This window comes from Chiloscyllium punctatum, chromosome 22, assembly GCF_047496795.1.
Source record: "Chiloscyllium punctatum isolate Juve2018m chromosome 22, sChiPun1.3, whole genome shotgun sequence".
Classification (NCBI taxonomy): domain Eukaryota; kingdom Metazoa; phylum Chordata; class Chondrichthyes; order Orectolobiformes; family Hemiscylliidae; genus Chiloscyllium; species Chiloscyllium punctatum.
In genome coordinates this window covers 67,472,438-67,484,681 of record NC_092760.1, presented here as the reverse complement: position 1 = coordinate 67,484,681, position 12,244 = coordinate 67,472,438, and the positions used below count along the sequence as shown (strand labels likewise).

Sequence of the window (12,244 nt, the reverse complement as noted above, 5' to 3'; positions counted from 1 at the left end):
CTGCAGACAGTAGTGGCATGAAGTACTGCGTTGATAAGAAAGAGTCTGTGTTGGAGGGCATAGTCTTTTCTAAGCTCTGCTCAGCTGAACATTGATGTTACCTTCTGGAGGTTGTCAATGGAAAGAATAATAATATTGTGGTAGCAGAAATGTTTGACAAATTGGTCACTCTTCCATGTACACTGTCTATGATTGCTAAGAGAATGGAGGAATCCTGCTCAAACTTGAGTCGACTGATGTCACAGGCAATTATGTTGATATCTGTTCACCGATCGTCCAACTGCAATCAGACGAGGCCATGGAGGTCTTGACCACAGACTCTAACTGCCAATATATCTAACGCTTTAAAGAGGATGGCAGATGCTTTAGCTTTACAACATGTCATTGATGTGTGCAAAGATACATTCCAGTAGACAGCTGTAATTAAAGAAGTGGCTCATGACGGATGATGCCAAAAGAGGAGGTGAAAATAGGAATTCTACTTAGAACACTCTCACGTCTCACCTATTGAGCCCCAGTTACATGCTGACTCCTCAACCAGTACCCAGCATACTCCATTTTGTCCCAATGGCTCCATCTGCCCCCGCACAGGTGAAGGTGCTGTGATTTCTGGAGGTCATTTGTCAAAAACATCTCCACATCAGAATAGGATTCTTTGCCATCACCATGTAAGAACAATATCAACAGGAGAGCAAAACAATGTTGTTTCAGAAAATATGCACATGGGAGGTGAACAAAATATTATATTGTTAGTTTTTCATTGTTTAAATGGAATCACATAAACTTTATTGCTTTGTAACACTTTTCTATGTTCTTTGATTGCAAGGTGGCAACACAGCTTTTATTGATGTATGGGCAGACATGAATCTATGGGGTCAAGTAGGATGGATGTGCAATGGGTCAATGATTGGACCGCTTTACTGCTTTGTGTATGAAAAATTGTGAGGTGAGGAGGGTACAGAGTCATTATGAGATGTGATTGTTACATCAGTCCAGTGACTAATAACCCAACAATCTCTGGCAACCACGACAGCAAGCTGAATGGCTGTTGCTATGTTAAGGTCACTACCTTCATCCTCCCTCCACTCTTTCTCAGTTATGAACCCAAAATTATATGTCTCTTTCTGCATGAATGCTGAGTAATTACAACATTTGCTTTATTTATTCCAAAAGCGTGATTCTCATTCACTTGTAAAACAAATAGTGTTGTGATCAGTAAAGTTAAAATTTAGTGTGTATTATATCTAAAATTAAAATAACAGACAAATCCTTAAATCTATTCCTTAATCTTTATCCTTAGTTCCTTACCAAAGAGCCAACTCAAAATTTACAGTTCCCATTCAGAAAATGATTAAATATGTAATTATCTATATAGTCTGATATTAACTAATCCAAGTTATATTAACAGCTATACAACTAAACATTATATTTTGATTGAATAGACAATGAAATTACAAGTTAATATTTCATTATTAACACTTCTGATAACAGACCAGCATTTTAACATATAATACATAATATTTGAGCAGGTATGATCAACTAATAAAATTCATAAATTTAATCTTATGAACTGTTAAAACAACGAACTTTAGATGCTGGAACTCTGAAATACAAATTGAAAGTGCCAGAGAAACTCAGCAGATCTGGCAGCATCGGCAGAGAGAGAAGCTGGATTAATGTTTCGTGTTGAGGGACTCTTCTTCAGAACTGAAAATGTCTGGGGCATAGGCAGCTATCTGTAAGTATCCTATTCTCTTCTTACCCTTCCTTCTCCCCAACTTCCATTATCAACATGAATACGACCCTTCCCCAGATATTTTCAGTTCTGATGAAGTATCACTGGACTCAAAACATTAACTCTACTTCTCCCTCTACAGATGCTGCCAGACATGCTGAGTTTCTCTGGCATTTTCTGTTTGTCTTATCAAATGTAATTTTGGTGTGCCACAGTAACACGGCACCTACTCATACAAATTAATAAAATTCATGTCCAAGATTAGCATAAAGTTGAAAAAGTTATTTTCTCATTGAAAAAGTTAACAGTTTTGACTTAAGAATCTATAGGATATATTAGAAATCTAGTTAGTACGGCAGATAAAATATAATAGATTTAGATTTTATTGGCATTTGTTCTTAAGTACGGGGTAAAAGAGTACAGTGAAAAGCGTATAATGTTGCTAAACATGGCACCACCTTAGTTACAAAGTTGCAGAGCTGCAGTCAGTGCTCGCTGCTGCCATAATCCAGGCTTGTGCTGGGCCCCGGTGGCTGCCACAACTCGTTGCCACCACTGCCTCCACATCTCCAAGTTTGTGAACATTCAAGGTGCATGCTGGGCTTCCTCCGTGCTGGGTTCATTCGGGCTAGGCATGTTCGAGGTCCACCGCAGGTGCCATCCGAGCTCACGAGGTAAGTAAGGAAAATAGAACGTAAAAAACCAAACAAGAAAAGAGAAAGAAAAGAAATGCAGTTGGAACGAATGACCTCCCACTGTGCCACCATTTTGCATTTCGATATGGCTAAGTTAAGATTAGCCACTGTTGCAGGAGGAATGTAGGTGTTGTATATTTCTTAAATTCTAAAAGATTGGAAAGTTGACATCCAAAACATTTTGGCAATCTTCTCAGTCATTGAAAGTTAAAATGTAGCTGCAACTAGTAATTAGGAAGTCAAGTGGTATGTCAGCATTTATTGCAAGAGGATTTGAGTATAGAAATAAAGATGTCTTGCTTATGTTTGAAATATTTGATTCCCTTAGCTAAAGAAGGATATCTTTCCATAAAGAGAGTGCAGTGTTAGTTTGCCAGAATAATTCCTGAAATTGGAAGACTGTTCAATGAGGAGAGACTGGTCCTGTATTCTCGAGACTTTTAAAGAATGTGAGGTGATCTCATTGAAATTTATAAAATTCTTGAAAGGCTTGGCCAGGATATGTGCAGAAAGGATGTTTCCCTGGCTGAGGGGTAGAGAATCAGGGACAGAGTCTCAGAATAAGAGCCAAGCCATTTAGGACTGAGATAAGGAGGAATTTCATCATGCAGAAGGTAGTGGATCTTTAGAATTCTCTCCCCCAGGGATTGAAGAAGTATAGTCATTGTATACATTGAAAATAGAGATTGATAGATTTTTTGATAGTACTATCATGAAGGGATATGAAAAAGATGTGTTGATGTAGATGATTAACCTATGATCCTGCCTCACTAGCTACATGACAAAGGAGCAGTACTCTGAAAGCTTGTACTTCCAAATTATCTTGTTGGACTATAGCCAACACATGCACCCTCCCACAGACTTATACCCCATTGCACTCACATACATGCACACTGTCTCTCACAGACACTCACATCCCCACGCACACCCACCCACATGCACACACTCACTCGATCTCCCCTGCAACACACACATAAAAGTTTGAGGGTGAATTTGTACTTGCAGAATTACAATTCATTTTGCTCAAACATTGCATAAATTCACATACAATTCGGCCAATCCCACTTTAGAAATAGAATCAGTCTGACCTAACATTGGGACATAGACAGACTTTAACTTCACACCTTCAATGCATTATCTGAGCTGAGATGACACCTATTGTTAAAAGCTATCTTGTGAATGTAACTTTAAAAACATTCTGGAATTTACATTTGAAGGAGTCGAAACTAACATGATCACTCTAAAAGATGAAGGACTCAAGCTAAATTTGTTTCATATTACATACCAATGACACTGCAATCCTGTTGCTATAAATTCTGTGTTGTATGAGTCTGCTCCACAACCACCTGATGAAGAAGCAGCGCTTAGAAAGCTAGTGCCTCCAATTAAACCTGTTGGCCCATAACCTGGTGTTGTGTGACTATTAACTTTGTCCACCCCACTCCAACACGGGCACCTCCAAATCATGTTCTTCCAGTTATGTGTAATCAATTTAGTTGTCACACCTTTTCCTGGTATTTTATTGACCTTTTATTGACCTTTATGAACATCAGCATGAGGCATCACTTTCTGTCATGGAGATATCTTTTGTCTTTTATGTCAATGATTTTCTCCTTATTGTTCCATATAAGATTGAATTTGAAAAAGGAAATGAAAATGATATATTTTCTATAATGAACAGCTAATCTGCAATAGCAGTTTTTACTGGCATAATGAGTTGAATATCGTGTCTGTGATTACACTGTCTGTAAAGCACAGACTCTTTGATTGCTCTACATACTTTCTCTAACTGTGGATTATTCCATAGATAAAGAAATGAGATAAAAAGGCCTGAATCTCACAACTGAGTGAGTGTAATGACATACTGAATGAACTAAGTTGAAGTAATAATTATCTAGTGAATACTGTTTGAATTTGCATTCTTGTTTACTTGACTATTTTAAATTGGATTAACAACTGGCTGAGATTTCAAACTATTACATCCCTGGCCGTCTCCTGCTTGCCAACATGCCCACTGTAGGCATGTCCCACATGATGACACAATGGAATCCCTAGGCAACTTTAACCAGAAATTATTCAGTGACTGATTTGTCATTTAAACCCAAGCAGAGAAGGTCGAGTAACTTAAGTCAGTTTTTGTATTTCTGTTTCATTATGTTGTCAGCTTGTCTCTCCCTTCTCAAACAAGTCTTCTCAAGTCCCCTACTACACCCCCTCTAAGAACATCTCACGGGAATCCAGATCCTTAGTGAATACCTCCCATGGCAGGAAAGTCTTCTCCCAACCACCAGCCAACTAGTATTTCCCATGAATGGTACTCATCAGCATGCAGATGAGGCCAAAGAAATAGAACTTCCAAGGTCCTTAAATTTCCTGTGCATCTTGGCCACTTGTCTGGAAGCATTTTGGACTTTTAAAAGATTTCCACTAGCAGAGGATTAAATATTAAAGTTCTGAAAGATACAGGGAACAAAAATATTTCAGGTTGTGATTTTCTTTGTCCTGCAACCCAAGGTATAGAATCCAATGAACATTTGCTAGTAATTAGGTAGATTTATTTTAGTAGGCGACAGAATTGTTTCTCTTTGTTGGCTGCGACAATTAATGATTGACCTGTGAGTTAAGCCTGATTACAAAGTGCTTTGGTCACATGGTTTTTGTGTCTAGCAACTGTTGCTAGAGATCCTAGGCTTTGGTTCTTGCCTGTGATTCATTGTGGAAGAGTTTATCAGTGGACAACCTTGATGATAATTGCAAACTTTGAAAGAAAACATCAAAGAAATGGAAACAGCTTCATAGAATTTTAATTCAGGTACATTGGAATCTTTTGATAGTTGTGCTCTTAATGAAAACATGATTTGGAGATGCCGCTGTTGGACTGGGGTGTACAAAGTTAAAAGTCACACAACACCAGGTTATAGTCCAACAGGTTAGAAGCACGCTAGTTTTCGGAGCGACGCTCCTTCACCTGACTATCACCAGATGAAGGAGCGTCGCTCCAAAAGCTAATGTGCTTCCAATTAAACCTGTTGGACTATAACCTGGTGTTGTGTGACTTTTAACTTCATGAAAACACTTCTTGATTTCCTGTTTATGTACCAGTAACTGAGGCATATGAAAGGGCTGAGTAAAGAACAAGGGTAAACTAAAGAAGTACTTATCTTTTATAGATTAAAATTTACTAAAAAGTAATGGGGTACGTTAGACTTAATTTTAATGTGAGGACATGGATTGCATTGTAGTACACCTGAAATTATTTTTTGTTCTTGGACTGATTAACATGTATTCTAACAAATAATTGTGACTGGTTCAGATAATCAGCAAGGCAAAACCACACAAAGAAATCAGAATAACAAAATAAAAAGTGAACAGTAAGTACATCACATTGAAGACACTCCAGTAAAGCTAATTAATAGCAATCATTAAAATAAAGAGCAACAAAACATCTTTCTAATAAGCCTTAAACCTAGATTCTGATTTTAGTCACTGTCACGTTAATTCCAATTTGGTATATAATCGGGTTTAAATGTATCAAATGTATGTGGGTGGATTTAAGAACACTGCTCCAGTATATTTTTGCTACCCATTTGGCAATTGTATAGCATAGATACGTGGAGAAAGATAGCCTCAACTTCTATGTCCAAATCTAAAATAAGTGTTAGTGAAAGCATAATGATAATGATAATGTTACTAGACTAGTTGTCCAAAAGCCCAGATTAAGATCTAGAGACATGAGTTCAAATTCCATGATGGCAACTGCAGAATTCAAATTTAATTAATTAAATAAAACTGGAGTAAAAACCTAGTGTGAACAATGGTTATCATGAAACAACTGGATTGTCATAAAACCACTTGGTTCACTAATGTCTTTCAATTTTAGAGAACGAAATCTGCTGACTATATATGATGTGTTCTATAGATGAATCCAGCCTTGCAGCAATATGGTTAAATTCTATCTGCCCTCTGATAATGCCAAGCAAAACACACATTATTTGCAGGCAAGTGGCTCAAAACCACCCTGACAAGGGCAATTAGGGATGGGTAATATACACTGGCCTTTTCAGCACAGCACAGTGCTCATGATTGAACTGAAAAAAAAATGACAATCATATTTGAATGTGTGCGGCATATTATATGAGTGGACAGGCCATACTAGATATACAAAAAAAGTGAGAAAATAGCACCAGCAAAATTTACACACAGTTCATATCTCTCAACTGTGCTCTTTCTTGAAAACCTGAAAAGATGACTGATGATCATTCAGGAAAAGAAAAGTCAGGCATATCTGTTTCCTTGAGTCAAATAGCAGGAGTCCATAACTTAACTGATCGCCTTAAAGTGGAAATGCCTCCTTTCAGAAGTAATCAATTTCCCATTGAAAGGATTTTAATGTCTCCTTGCAATAGATGGAAGGGAAGATCATTGTTAATTTGACTTTGTTAAGGGCATGTGATCAAGTTCTCCTGGGATTTACAAGATTTGAACAAAACTTGAGGACCATCCCAAATTTAACGTCTGCCTTGGAGACTCTTTTAAGTACAGTAGTGTTATTTGCTCCCTGGGCATTTAATGACCAGAATTGTCCTTGTACAACTCCATATTTATATATTTTTTAAAATGAAGCAGATCTTAGCAGGAGTTATACACTTAATGGTAAGGTCCTGGGGAGTGTTGGTGAACCAAGAGACCTTGGAGTGCAGGTTCATAGCTGCTTGAAAGTGAAGTCGCAGGTTCTGGTCTCCTTCCTATCGGAAGGATGTTGTGAAACTTGAAAGGGTTCAGAAAAGATTTACAAGGATGTTGCCAGGGTTGGAGGATTTGAGCTATAGGGAGAGGCTGAATAGGCTGGGCCTGTTTTCCCTGCAGCGCCGGAGGCTGAGGGCTGACCTTATACAGGTTTGTAAAATCATGAGGGGGATGGATAGGATAAACAGACAAGGTCTTTTCCCTGGGGTGGGGGTGTACAGAATGAGATGCCATAGGTTTAGGGTGAGAGGAGAAAGATATAAAAGGGACTGAAGGAGCAACTTCTTCACACAGAGGGTGGTGTGATTATGGAATGAGCTGCCAGAGGAAGTGGTGGAGGCTGGTACAATTGCAGCATTTAAAAGGCATCCGGATGGGTATATGAACAGGAAGGTTTTAGAGGGATAGGGGCTGGGTGCTGGAAAGTGGGACTAGATTGGGTTGAGATATCTGGTCAGCATGGACAAGTTGCACCGAAGGGTCTGTTTCTGTGCTGTATATCTCTACAATTCAATAACTATGACTCTATATCTTCTGTACATACCCTTTTGGGGTCTACTGTAATCTTTTTGATGATGGACTGAGAAACTCTTGTTGGACAAGGAGAGCATATGCACATCACTTAACAACAAAGTGGATATTTACATTTATATACTATCTTTAATGTTGAAAAATTAATCCAGAATACTTCACAGTGAAAGCAAAAGTCATAATTTAATCTTACTGCATCAAAAATCTGTGGAAATGTTAAAACAAAACCTACCCCGCTTCTTTCATTGTCGATAAAGACAGGTAATTCCAAAGACAAAATTTATTTACAAGCGAAACACTACTTTAACTTGAGGCCTGGATCAAGGACTGTTTCTTAAAATCCTTTTTCTCAAAACCTGCTACTTTTCTATCAATTCTAGTTGTATAAACAGAGAGACATTGCTCTGACATTCTTATTGCTTTAATGGTCTGTCTGCTTGCTAATCAACTACCCTCGCTCATGGGTGTATAGTCTCCACAGACATTTCATGTTGTGTCCATTTAATAACAGCATCTTCACTATAATTAAGAATTGATGACACTCTGGAAAAAGGTACAATTGCTTGGTATCCCCAGTCATGCACTCTAATGAACATGGAATGAAAAATAGACAGACTGAGTCAGTTACGACATGTTGATATGTGATGGATTCACACATAACCCCTACTATTGTGTTGGAAATTTCTGTCCCGAAAAATATTAGAGCACCAATGTAATTTGCAAGAACTTTCATGAATATCTCATAGAAATAATGAGATTTTGGAAATTTACTTTTATAGCTTATGTTTCTTCTGCACCATGAACACACTGTGGCTTTTAGTATGTATATCGTACAACAGCAATTTGCCAAAATTTCTTTAACAGCGCATTCAAAACTTGTAACTCAAACAAACAGAAGGACAAAGGTGGGAGTGATTTGGAACATCATTGACTCTAAGTTTGCATCCATTACACAACATCCTATACAATTTTCTTTTGGAGGATGTGAGCATTGGTGGCAAAGCCAGCATTCTTTGCCCATCCCTAATTGTCCTTGAAAAGTGGTGGTGAACTGATTTCAGTTTCAATTCATGTACACCCACAGTATTGCTAGTAGATTTTAAATATTTTGACCTGGAGCAGTGAAGGAATGTTAATATAGCTCCAAATCAGGTTAGTGTGTAACTTGGATGAGATTGTGCTTGTGGTAGTGCTCCCATGCACTTGCTTCCCTCATCCCTCAAAGTGGTAATGGTCTCAGGTTTGGAAGGTGCAACTGAAGAACCCTTGACAACTTGCATTACATCTTGTAGAGGTGCTGCAATGGTACACCTATAGTAGGGGGACTGTATTTTCAAGTTGGTAGATTGATTCCCAATCGAGTAGCCTGCTTTGTCTCAAATGTACTATTGGAGCTGCACTTATCCAGGTAAGTTGACAATTTCCATCATGCCCCTGACTTTAGACTTGTATGTGGTGGACAGGCTTTGGGGAGTCAGGAGTGAGGAACCTGCAGTCACAGTTCTCAGCCTCTAACTTGTTCTTGGCATCACAATATGTACATGGCTGGTCCACTTAGGTTTTTAATGAGTGGTAACCTCAAGAAGTTGTCATGGGGGATTTAGCAATGGTTAATTGTCAAGGGGAAATGTTTAGATTCTCTCTTGTTGGATACTGTCCAGCTCTTTATGCACATGTATAATTAGTGTCTGATAAAGTTAGGCTGACACCCCAGACATTCATTACTCTGTTGAAAAACCCGAGCCCTTCCTTGATTGACAACTTTCTCTCACTGATATCTGTTGTCAACTTCACAATGTTCATTTATGGAAAGCTACGAGGTTTCAGGTAAAATACATTAAAAGATCAAGTTAATTGATACTTTCTTTGGCTTATAGTTGAAAGGATTTTTTTAAATAGTAGAAATTATTTAGTGCATGTTTAAGGTTTTTTTGAACATTTCTGATTATCACCACAGTTTGTTCTTTCTATACAGAATAGTAAGTGAATGTGAATGAAAGTGTCATGGGGGCATGACTGAGTGGGTGGAGTAGCATAGTCTAACACAGAGACATGTGGAGCGGAGGTATAACCTGAAGTGAGGGGCCATGTGGGTGGATGGGACAGCATGAAGTGGAATAAATGGACCATGAAGATGGTGGAAGTGAGAAAGTGTGAGGAGAGAAGATGAGAGGTCCATTCTTTCCATAGCATCTGCAATGGTTTTCCAAAGAACCCAAAGTGTTTAACTCATCTCAGTCCTCAATGGCATCCTCTTATTTTTAAATTGTGCCCCCAGTTCCAGATTATTTAACCATGCAAAACATATTACCGGCATCATCTCTATATATTCCTACAAGCATTTTGTAGGTTTCAATTAGATCACCTCTCATTCTTCGAAACTCAAGAGGATATGAATCTATTTTGTCCAATCTCTCTTCATAGGCCAACCTTGCCACTCATTCTAGGAACAAGTTTGGTGAATGTTCATTGCTCTCCCTCTTTGGGAATTATAATATCTTTCCTGTGATAGGGAGAATCACCTTGATACCCATCTGCTATTATGACTGCCTCTGACCTTTTTCTCAAATCAGCTGACCAAGCTGCAGCTGAATCTGCTCCTCTATGCAATAACCATTCGACAAATCTATTTCCCATAGCTGGAAGCCTGAGCCAGAGATTTTCCTAATACCCACCATCCAACCTCAAGGATGAGGATACAGGCCATTGAGACTGCCTTATTGACAGTCACATCAACTCAGTCGTTAAAGTTATCTAACTTGTAGCTGAGTGTCTTAGCATGACCACTGACCACTGAAAATGATTGGTGAATTCACCCTAACTACTCATCATTGCCTACTTATTTACTTTTGAAAGCATTAATTTTATGACAGTAAAATCCACATAAAAAAGAACAAACAGTCTGCCCCTAGACATAACATAACAGAGGCTATTGTCAGCTCAAATCACACAGTGAGATGATAATAGATTAAGCATGTACCAAAATGAATGAAAACTTCCCTCTGTTTATATTTAATTTAGCCCAAAGGTATATAATATGTTTTGGCTCCAATCTTAGGCTATAATTATTGCCCCTCAAGTTACAGATGTGACCTTGATTGTGCAACTGTGTCAGAAGCTAATGTTGGTTGGTCACTTCTGTATTCCTCAAGGGGCGTACTTTTCAACTTGATGCATTTTATTTCTACACAGTATCCTAGATCCAATGACAGAGATTTCTATGAGCATGATGTTTTGTTTAAAAAGGATATGTTTCCTGCTGAGCTTAGGAAAAGAATAAGGAGAAACATTCAGAATGAATGATAGTGAGCCAACACTAATTCTATTAGGTATTATGAACTGTGAGGAGAATAGTGTGCAACTGAAAAAAGACATTGACATGTTCATGGAATGGGTGGGCAAGAGGCAGATGAAATTTGATGCAGAGAGATTTAAAGTAATTCAATTAGACAGCAAGATATGATGTGAAAAAAAATCATAATTGTAAAATGGATGCATGAGCAAAGGGGCCTGATGATATGTGTAAGAATGTATTGAAGATGACTGGGCAGGTGACACAGCAGTTAAAAACTAAATGAGATCCTGTTCTTTATAAAAAAAATTTCCAAAAATATAGTTTTTCATCAATTATCTATAAATAAATACAAGTTCTAAACAGTACTGGATACATTTTGCAGAAAATACATTCGAATTTTGACATTCTCTCATTACAGCTTCAATCCAGTTGCAACAAGCAGACATTTTCTAAATATGAAAGGGAACGATTTACATTTCCATTAAGGTTTAAAGAGTATCTTGAAATTTAACAGACTCTCATTATATTTTGGCAGAATGACCTTAGACAGAGGCCTTTCCCCACTGAGTTTTCCCGGCAGCTGTCCCAAGCTGTCCCTCAACACATATTCCTGGACTTCGGAATATTCAAGTCTTCAAATATATTTATTAAAATTATTTATTTTAAGTTTGGGTTTCTAGTTTTTGATTAGTAACTGATATTTTTTCTGTATGTCTGAATCACTTCTAAGTATTCTTTTTATAATTTTTTTTATAAAAGGGCTTTTGAGGCTTTGCTTAAGAGTGGATCAGTTTTGTGCACTCCTAATGGATTTTTGTTTATTATAGATTGTTTGCAACCGAACAAGGTAAATAATGGGGCCTCAATGTTTGTTAGAGGCTTCTGGAACTTGGTTTTTTTTGAGCTTAAGGGAGACACTCATAACTTGGGCTGGGAAACTTGGATTTCAGTTTTCACTATGAGTGGAGCAGTCATGTGAAGCCCTCAGAGCAGGATGGCTGTATAGATCTGATAGATACTTCAGAGAAGAGAAGGATAAATAGTGAGCATAGGTTACCTTAAGAGTGAGGAGTTAGCATTTGTCCCAGACCAGAAGTGTTGTGATAAAACCTTAAAGAAGTTATTTAAAGCTGAGCACATTTAAGGAAGTGCATAATTGTTCCAGGAAAATGTAGTTTGCAGTTCTAGTCTAAAAGATGAAGTTACAAGTAACTAAAACCTACCAAGGTATTACATACTGGG

The 12,244-nt window shown here is 37.9% G+C and overlaps 1 protein-coding gene across 1 annotated transcript in view; it reads left to right on the top strand.

Moving 5' to 3' along the window:
• The first annotated feature begins 1,687 nt into the window (after nt 1-1,687).
• Nucleotides 1,688-12,244, top strand: part of LOC140493745 (doublecortin domain-containing protein 1-like) — a 621,788-nt gene continuing 611,231 nt past the window's right edge. The window contains exon 1 of the mRNA XM_072592573.1: nt 1,688-1,738. The gene's annotated coding sequence lies outside the window, so the exon portion shown is untranslated. The remainder of the gene's footprint in view (nt 1,739-12,244) is intronic.